This window comes from Podarcis erhardii (genome assembly GCF_964252035.2).
Source record: "Podarcis erhardii genome assembly, chromosome: 5".
In the NCBI taxonomy this organism is placed as follows: domain Eukaryota; kingdom Metazoa; phylum Chordata; class Lepidosauria; order Squamata; family Lacertidae; genus Podarcis; species Podarcis erhardii.
Window position 1 is genome coordinate 82718788 of NC_138509.1, and position 8943 is coordinate 82727730.

The window sequence follows — 8943 nt, forward strand, 5'->3', positions numbered from 1 at the left end:
TCGGCAAGCCCTAGTCTCAGTGGTTTAGACCACAGCGCCACCCACATCCCCATCCCTCCCCTAAGAGTATGCAATTCAGTTCTGCAGTTTATAGACTGATTTAAGTAGGTGATTTGGGTGGAAAACCAAACTGTGGTTTGTCACAAGGCCAAGCAAAGCAGGATCACAAGCCATGGTTTGAAACTGCTTGTAGGCTGCTGCTTGGGATGGAATTGTCACTCTTACAGGGAGGGGAGTTGCCCTCATCCCTTCTTCTTAATGAAAGATGACTTTGGGAATTTGCTTCCAGAGGGAGGGGGTTAGGAGGGGTAATTACATGCTGGCCTTTGACCAATGGGGAGTGGGGTTCAGCTGGGCTTTATAAGTCTGCCCCTTCCCCAACTCTTGCTCCTTGTGTTTCTTCTGTGCCTTCCCACTCTCCCTATATGAAGTCTGCATTTCTGCTAGTTGTCAGTAGGACGGCTTTTTGGAAGGGGGATTCCTTGATTGGCCTCATGGTCCCTCCCTTTCGATCTACTCCACACTGCTGGAATGAATTAGATTGGCATCTAAGAGTGTTGTGGTTTGGTTGACCATTGAGACATGGAATCCAGGCAGGTGAGGAAGTGGGAGAGAAAAGCCAGTATAACTGGGTTATGAGCATATTTTAGGGATTTGCTAGTAGAACTGGCATATCCCACTGGACAGTGGGGCTTTGGTATGTATGTTGGGTTCATACCCAAGACTCATCTAGTAAAGAGGGAACAATTCCCTACTCATCCTTATATCAAAACCGACAGCTTGTGGCTGCAAAACATGTTCTGGGGGTCTGAAGGGCTGCTTCCATACCAGAATTAGTAAACATCCTCACCTACTGGTGCTATATTAATTCAGTTTATTTGGTGAAATTGGTTTTCAGTTCTTCCCAACTGGTTTTTTTTTTTTTTTTAAAGAATAATAAATACATCCTTTCCCCCAAATGGTTGCTCAGTCTTCTTCTGGGGCAAATTGTACTTTTCTGTACATCTGCAACAACCATCAATGGTTTAGAGTCTAAAGTAGTTAATTTTGTGAAGTTACGTTTCCCTATTTTGTATGATTGATTACAACGTTCTGATCTTTATTCCGGCTCTCTAGTGGAGACAGAACCTGCTTTCCAACTACGAAGGTTATAGCTTTAATCAATTTGTAATGGAAATGTAAAGCCTTCGTTGGCCAGAAATTCTCATTTGCATTACTAATGCCTCATCTCTTCTGTATTACCAATGAACACATGTTCACATAAAATAGGAGAAGAGGTGCTAAAAGGCAATCTGGGATGCCTGGTGTATGAAAAAAATCATTTTGCTTATTTACTGTATCTTGTAGTCAGGATAGAGAACGCTTTGGTAATTTCTTTCTTTCTTTCTTTCTTTCTTTCTTTCTTTCTTTCTTTCTTTCTTTCTTTCTTTCTTTTCCCCACAGTCATTCACTAATCACTTCTTCATTGTTGTGACATGGCATCCTTCCCTTGTTCAAGGGGCAGTGCCATGCCTTCTCAGCTGGAGCCCTGAAGGAAGCCTCCAGGCATGAGAACATGGACACTTTGCTTGGAGTGTCTGTTGGCTCAATTTTAAATAGTTCTGCCACAGAGCCAGTCTTCAGACTCATATTTCTTTCCATCTGGATGTTCCTTTGGCTCCATAGCTGCGCACATCTCTAGTGCCATGGAAGCAGCAGCAAATGAAAATGTCACTGTCAGAATACAACCTGAAAATGAGTCTACGTTACTTGCTGCATGTGCAGATATTGCACAGATGATACCATAAAACACAATGTGGAAAACCTAGGCCCTGGGCAGGGTAATCAAATAAATGCACAAGTAATTCTGTTTACACAAATATTTCTATTTAGATTGAAGAAGTTTTTCATTGAAAAGGGATCGGATCCACTAAATCTGTTGGGTTCTGATTAAGGATGGGGAGAGAAATTCAATTCAGTTCATATTTAGAGCTGACACTAGCCAATTCCATACTTTACCAAACAATACACAAATCTAAACACAGACATGCTTTGAAACCCACACGTCTCTGAATTTTGCAATGCAGTTCTCAGGCCAAGTAATTTGTACGAAAGTGTATGCGCTAGGGCAATGTGTGCATAAAGATGCATTACATACTTACAAAAATGCATTAAATTGCTTTGCAAAAATGTGTATATTTAGTGAAATTGCATACATAAAAGTGTATAGTTGGGGTGTGTGTGCTTAAACCCTGATGAGTTTTCAAGAACCCAAAATGAGAGCAACCAAAATTGACAGATTCACCCATCACTAGTTCCTGTAGGTCTTTTCTTTTTCTAGACATTCCCAAATTAGCTTCAAGGTCCAGTGAAAGTGCAAGCAGGGAGAACCATGATTAAAGTAGAACTGTTCTGTTTCTTTGCCAGCTGCAGAGTCAAGCTGCCTTTTTTTTAAAGCCAGGGCTGGCATTGAGTCTAAGAGAAAATCCTCACATGATTGAAGTCAATGACAAAAACTCCTTTTGAAGAGCACCCCCCCAACTCCTTTCCTCTTCCTGCTTCTTCTTCAGAGAAAACTGACTAAGCAAGGGGAAGGAGGGATTGGCTGCAGTTTTATGGAAAGCTTTGTTGGGAATGCTCTAGGGCCTTGTGATATTGATGGCAACTCAAATGGAGTTTGCAGTGGTTATATGAAAAGTTTGCTTTAACTGCAAATGCTCTGAAAACCTGGGGTATTGATTGCTGCATGATTGGTTTGTTGCTGCAGTTTAAGAGAGTGGTTACCGCCAACGTTTCAGAACCCTCTGGTATTCAGCTGCCACTCAAGTGGAATTTGTTGCTAGAACTTTATGAAGTTCTTTATAGCACACACTCCCTTAAATGATATTGCACCCCTCCATTAAGCTCTCTCTCCTACCGCGGGAGCCTGAATGGCAAAGACGGCCATTGAAAGCATCAAATAGCCGACACGCCTTCTGTTGTTAACTGGCAACCCTTTTATTTTATTTGCTTGCTTTCAGACTCGCTGTCTGATGTGGTCGCTGCTTTGTCTTTGACAGAGGCCATGTTTTTCACAATTCAGGGACACATATTCTTAATCTCACACCTACATTATATAATAATAATAATTTATTATTTATACCCCACCCACCTGGCTGAGTTTTCCCAGCCATTCTGGGCGGCTCCCAATCAGGTGTTAAAAACAGTACAGCGTTAAATATTAAAAACTTCCCTGAACAGGGCTGCATTCAGATGTCTTTTAAAGATAGGATAGCTGCTTATTTCCTTGACATTTGAAGGGAGGGTGTTCCACAGGGTGGGTGCCACTACTGAGAAGACCCTCTGTCTGGTTCCCTGTAACCTTACTTCTCGCAAAGCGTGTTCTCCTTCATGGAGAGCACGTGTTGCGGTGGGGTCTGCTGAGCCACCCCTCTGTTACCAGGCAGGGTCTCTAAAGATGGCCTGGGGCAGTGATTGGTTCACTGGGTTGCTGGGGTAAAAGTTATGTTGCAATTTTGGTGGGAGGGGTAAAATGTTTAAATACTCTGCACGCAGCCTGGAGCTTTCTCTTTGCTGCGTGCAATGGATCACCCGCCCACCCGCCCTTGAGTAAGGGGTTGTTGCATTGACCTTGCTATGCCTGTCATGGGGTTGTCTGCCGTTGGGGCAGGGGCCTGGTAGGAATTTTGTCCATCTGGCTGATTGGCTGGGCCATTTGGTTTTTTCCTACTGCGTAGCAAATCGTCACAACTTGTAAGGTTGCGGTTAGGCATTGGTTATAAATTGGTGGAGGAGGGGTTAGGATAGGCTGGGCCTGCCCCTCCATGGTTGCTGTGGAAAGGGAATTCCGTTAAAGGAATCCTGGGGCTTGCCATCTTTTCGTCCAATCCCTGGAATGGGACTAGGGCCGGCAAGCCTTCGGGGAGCATGCGGATGAGAATTGAGGGTCTGTGGCCCAGCTCCATTTCTCCCCCACTTGCTTTCCCCCGCACTGTCTTTTGGTGGTGCCCGGAAGTCAGTTCTGTCCCCAGGCAGGGGGACAGATAGTGTTAACCAATGCCTAAACAACCACTCACGGTTTTGTATTTAAATAAAGTTGGGGGCAAAATTATGCCAAAAACTTTAAACAAAAATTAAGTGTGCGTTGTGAGTTATTTAGGGGGTGGCTTGGGGACCTTGACACGCAATGAGGGAACCGCCAGAAGGCCCTTGGCGCTGGATCTCAGTGTCCGGGCTGAACGATGGGGGTGGAGACGCTCCTTCAGGTATACAGGACCGAGGCTGTTTAGGGCTTTAAAGGTCAGCACCAACACTTTGAATTGTGCTCGGAAACGTACTGGGAGCCAATACAGATCTCTCAGAACCGGTGTTATGTGGTCCCGGCGGCCACTCCCAGTCACCAGTCTAGCTGCCGCATTCTGGATTAATTGCAGTTTCTGGGTCACCTTCAAAGGTAGCCCCATGTAGAGCGCGTTGCAGTAGTCCAAGCAGGAGATAACTAGAGCATGCCCCACTCTGGCGAGACAGTCCGCGGGCAGGTAGGGTCTTAGCCTGCATACCAGGTGGAGCTGGTAGACAGCTGCCCTGGACACAGAATTAACCTGCGCCTCCATGGACAGCTGTGAGTCCAAAATGACTCCCAGGCTGTGCACCTGGTCCTTCAGGGGCACAGTTACCCCATTCAAGACCAGGGAATCCCCCACACCCACCCGCCCCCTGTCCCACCAAAACAGTACTTCTGTCTTGTCAGGATTCAACCTCAATCTGTTAGCCACCATCCATCCTCCAACCGCCTCCAGGCACTCACACAGGACATTCACCGCCTTCACTGGTTCTGATTTAAAGGAGAGGTAGAGCTGGGTATCATCTGCATACTGATGAACATTCTCACATACACACAACATATACACATTTGACATTGTAAACTCATTTTCTCTTACATAGAAACACACACATTCTCTCTCTCTCTCTCTCTCTCTCTCTCTCTCTCTCTCACACACACACACACACACACACACTATCCTGGATTTTCAAGGGTGCTTTGGCTCCTTGTAAAACCATTTTGTAGCCTCATGTATATGTTACAGAAATAGATTTAATTAAACTGAGTAACTTTACTTCATTTTTGCAAGCGTCACATAGGAACACAGGGAACTGGCTTTTAAGAAGTCAGACCATTTCCCCATCTGGCTCTCTATTGTCTACAGAGAATGGCAGCCACTCTCCAGGGCTTCAGTGGAGATGCTGGTGCTTGAACTGGGGGCCTTCTGCATGTCAACGATGTTCTCCTCCTAGATATGAATTCTATGCATGACTTGCTGCAAGACCCATCTTAAAAAGCAGAAACATCACCTTGCCGACAAAGGTCCATATAGCTAAAGCTATGGTTTTCCCAGCAGTGATGTATGGAAGTGAGAGCTGGACCATAAAGAAGGCTGATCGCCAAAGAATGGATGCTTTTGAATTATGGTGCTGGAGGAGACTCTTGAGAGTCCCATGGTCTGCAAGAAGATGAAACCTATCCATACTGAAGGAAATCATCCCTGAGTGCTCACTGGAAGGACAGATCCTGAAGCTGAGGCTCCAATACTTTGGCCACCTCATGAGAAGAGAAGACTCCCTGGAAAAGACCCTGATGTTGGGAAAGATGGAGGGCACAAGGAGAAGGGGATGATGGAGGACAAGATGGTTGGACAGTGTTCTTGAAGCTACCAGCATGAGTTTGACCAAACTGTGGGAGGCAGTGGAAGACAGGAGTGCCTGGCATGCTGTGGTCCATGGGGTCATGAAGATTCGGACACGACTAAACGACTAATCAACAACCTCTAGATAGTAAGGAACTGTTCACCCTTGTGGATTTTGCCAAGGTATGGCCCCCCACTATATCTTTCAAAATAGCAGAATTGCCTTTCCTACACTCAGGAGGGGGAAGGACAAATGCCGTGGTTTTTGATGTCTGGCTCTTGGGTGCCAAAGATGCATTTTGTGTTGGGATGAGAATGAGAAAGCCTCTGCAACTCTCCTGCTTTGTGCTTTCACAAAGATTGTTCATTGTTCATTTTGCTCATTTCTTTTCTTTGATTAGATTTATTACCTACCCCTTAGCACGTGGTGGCAGGGGTTTACTTAAAACACAATAAACAATGATAAAACCAGCAAAACTGTTGCAGCTATAAAGCAAAGAAAGTGTAAAAATAATAATAAATCTATCCCTTTCTATAAAGGGATTCCATGTATATATGAAATTTAAATATTTAATAAAAAATTCTCTCTCTATGTGTGTGTGATTTAAAAAACCCCAGTTCCAATACAGATGTACACTGGGAGTAAAATTGTACAAAAACATCACATCATAAATGGAGTGTGTAGAAAAACAGCATGTGGACACAAGGTGCTATATGCCAGCCACCTACCTTTTCCTCTTCTTAAAAATGGATATGTTCCTGATGAACCTTGGCTAAAAACAGTGGCCTTGTTCGAATCAATTGGGCAATAAAACTCCAGTCCAATTGTGTGCATCCACAAACAGCAGCTCGTTGCATGTTATTGGCCAAGAGGAGGTCCCCCTTTGTGAAATATTGTCAGCATATCCCGTCTGGTTCTGCTTGAGATTGTAATCTGCGCTTTGCAAAATTTGCCCTTATGCTTCTCATGTGTATCATATTGCTCAGGAAAAAACACACACATCACAGCTCAAGGATCGTTTGGGCCTTGGCTCTATTTTTTATTTATCTTCCTCTTCAGGGCACTGTTCTTCATGCTTGTAGGCTTTAGTGTTATATTTATGCTGACAGCTCCCAACTCCATTTTTTCTCCTGCACCTACTGACCCAGCCCTAACTCTCCCTTTGCTGCGGGACTGTCTTCATGACATCTTGCTTTGGAATCGATGCCTTCGTGCTCTCGCTAGTCAAAACTCAGATGGAAATGCATTGTGGCCCATGGGACTATCTCAACAGTGCCCACAATTGCCTTCAATTGTCTGCAGCTTCTGTGAATACATTAGAACACACCATTTCATCTCTTTCAAATCACAAGGATTTAGAGCAGGGTTCGGCAAACTTTTTCAGCAGGGGTCCACTGTCCCTCAGACCTTGTGAGGGGCTGGACTATATTTTGGAGAAAAAATAAAATTGAACAAATTCCTATGCTCCACAAATAACCCAGAGATGCATTTTAAATAAAAGGACACATTCTACTCATGTAAAAACACACTAATTCCCAAATCGTCCGCAGGCTGGATTTAGAAGGCAATTGGGCCGGATCCAGTCCCTGGGCCTAAGTTTGCCTCCCCGTGATTTAGAGGCACGTCCGGCCCAGTTTTGTGTGCCGATCTCTTGCCACCAGTTGAGTAGCACCTACCGAGTGGTCTAGAATCTGCAGTAAATAAATACCATCTGCAGTAAATCTGAAAAGCAGTCACCTTTTGAAATTTGCATTTCTCTGAATTCTGCAATGCAGCTTTCTAGCCATTTCTGTGAACATGTGAAGTGTGCATATAAATGCATCTATTAGTAAAAATAGCAGAAAGAAAAAAGAAAAAGGGCATTGTATAAGAGGGAATTGCTATGCAAAAATGTGTACATTAGGGGGAAATAGCACTAAAACGCTGTTGAATTTTCAAAAGGACTTCTTTTAAAGGCAGCATGGAGTTTTAACAGAGGAGGGATCACACCCATTCATATCAGCATGCAGAAGACCCCTGAAAATGTACATTGTGCCCATGGCTACATTTACATGCCACTTATTCCATTTTGACATTATATTTGAGATTTCACATGACGTAAAAACCAGTTCTAGGCATATAGCATAATAATATAGCATAGGTTTGGTGTTCATTTCTGTTTTATTTGCTTCCAGGGGAGAGAAAAAAAATATATACAAATAACACTGAAATGAGCACCCAACTTGGGCTGCGTTCCACTATATTTACAGAAGTGACGTTTACGTCATATGAAAGCGCATCTATAATATGGAAATTAACAGTTAGGGAAACATCAGGAAACTAGAATAATGTGGATGCAGCCTGTGTGTGGGCATGCAGAGTCTGTGCATGAATAAAACTGTTTTGTGCTTAGATCTGCAATACAGCCAAAGCAAGACCATACTGATTTCAATGGGAAAGTGAGGCACTTTTAAATCTATCCCATTAACATAGATTTCAGAGCACTGTGTTCCATTCGTATGGTATTTTACTGCACGGAGCAGCTGAATGCAGGCTTAAAGCAGTATAAAATGAAATACTACATTTAAGGCCCAGACATTCCGATCTGCTTTTAATTGCGTAATAAGCTGGTCTATATTTTGCAAGCTGTAGTTTTAACTGCCATTGCTATTTCTCATTTAAGCCAGTTGCAATGAAATGTTTCTATGCTGTTGCTTTAGTTAGTTGCATTTTATATGCTACTGATTTGGTAATCTGCCTTCGGAGCACTTTTTACCCTGAAATACTGCAAAAAATAATAATGATGAGGAAATGGCAAAAATGGCAAAATAAAATGGTCAGTGTTAATAACTGAACGATTTTTGGAAGATGAATGATGAGATTATTATATGAGTTGTTCTATGAATTTGTATTGATACAGATGAAACTGTCCTCTCCTATTGGAAAACTGAGTTCCTTTTCATGACAATTGATTCTTGTCTTTTTGTCTGGGCAGGGAATATATTTACAAAAAATTAAAATAAAATAGATCTGTGGTCATCTATCTATCATCTATCTATCTATCTATCTATCTATCTATCTATCTATCTATCTATCTATCTATCTATCTATCATCATCTATTTATTATCCTCCTCCTCCACCACCAATAAGTAAAAACAGCAGCACCTCTAAGAAACTCTCATGGGCACCACAAAATACCCATTTCACAGAGGACACCCTCCCCTGCACAAAACCATTCCCCAAAGAGGCAAAACACTCCAAAATAAACAGAACAAAGGCAAAAGATCAGGCATCTCCCC